This window comes from Oncorhynchus masou, unplaced genomic scaffold (assembly GCF_036934945.1).
Source record: "Oncorhynchus masou masou isolate Uvic2021 unplaced genomic scaffold, UVic_Omas_1.1 unplaced_scaffold_17574, whole genome shotgun sequence".
NCBI classification, from domain to species: domain Eukaryota; kingdom Metazoa; phylum Chordata; class Actinopteri; order Salmoniformes; family Salmonidae; genus Oncorhynchus; species Oncorhynchus masou.
In genome coordinates, this window is record NW_027007741.1 from 1 (window position 1) to 1,419 (window position 1,419).

General features: G+C 37.0%; 1 pseudogene; it reads left to right on the plus strand.

Annotated features, from left to right (window-relative positions):
- The first annotated feature begins 464 nt into the window (after positions 1 to 464).
- LOC135532178 (5S ribosomal RNA) lies at positions 465 to 583 on the plus strand (annotated as a pseudogene).
- The last annotated feature ends 836 nt before the right edge of the window (positions 584 to 1,419 follow it).

The window sequence follows — 1,419 nt, forward strand, 5'->3', positions numbered from 1 at the left end:
GCTGTAAGCTTTTTATCACTGCCTTGTGAAATTTCTTAACTCTTTGTCAGTTTTTTCCCACAAGACTGAAATATGTGCTCCCCGCTTTGGAAATAAGTAAGCAAGGTTAGTTTGTGTTCCATCCAACAATCTGTGCTACAAATTATGGCTACAGTATATGCAATTTCTTCCACTTTTGAGTGACACAAAGATGTTTATCTAATGGTGAAAATGCAACAGCTGTTAATCAGACTCACTTTGACTGTAGCCATAATATGTAGCACAGATTGTTGGATGAAATACACACTAGCCTTGCTTATTTATTTCAAAGTGAGTGCACATATTTCAGTTTTGTGAGAAAAAACTGATTTGCAATTTCTTCCACTTTTTTGAGTGATACAAGATGCTTATCTAATGGTGAAAATGCAACAGCTGTTAATCAGGCTCACTTTGACTTTATATAGTGCACCAAGAGAAAGTTTCTTACTTACGACCATACCAGCCTGAGTACTCCTGATCTCGTTGTTCTCAGAAGCTAAGCAGGGTCGGGCCTGGTTAGTATTAGGATTGTAAGACCACTTGGGAATACCAGGTGCTGTAAGCTTTTTTATCACTGCCTTGTGAAATTTCAACTCTTTGTCAGTTTTTTCCCACAAGACTGAAATATGTGCCCTCGCTTTGAAATAAGTAAGCAAGGTTAGTTTGTATTTCATCCAACAATCTGTGCTACAAATTATGTCTACAGTATATTTAATTTCTTCCACTTTTTGAGTGACACAAAGATGCTTATCTAATGGTGAAAATGCAACAGCTGTTAATCAGACTCACTTTGACTGTAGCCATAATATGTAGCACAGATTGTTGGATGAAATACACACAAGCCTTGCTTACTTATTTCAAAGCGAGTGCACCAGGTGCTGTAAGCTTTTTATCACTGCCAGTAATTTCAGCTCTTTGTCAGTTTTCCACAAGACTGGAAATATGTGCCTAGAAGCTTTGAAATAAGTAAGCAAGGTTAAGTTTGTATTTCATCCAACAATCTGTGCTACAAATTATGGCTACAGTATATGCAATTTCTTCCACTTTTTGAGTGACACAAAGATGTTTATCTAATGGTGAAAATGCAACAGCTGTTAATCAGACTCACTTTGACTGTAGCCATAATATGTAGCACAGATTGTTGGATGAAATACACACTAGCCTTGCTTATTTATTTCAAAGTGAGTGCACATATTTCAGTTTTGTGAGAAAAAACTGATTTGCAATTTCTTCCACTTTTTGAGTGATACAAAGATGCTTATCTAATGGTGAAAATGCAACAGCTGTTAATCAGACTCACTTTGACTTTATATAGTGCACCAAGAGAAAGTTTCTTACTTACGACCATACCAGCCTGAGTACTCCTGATCTCGTTGTTCTCAGAAGCTAAGCAGGGTCGGG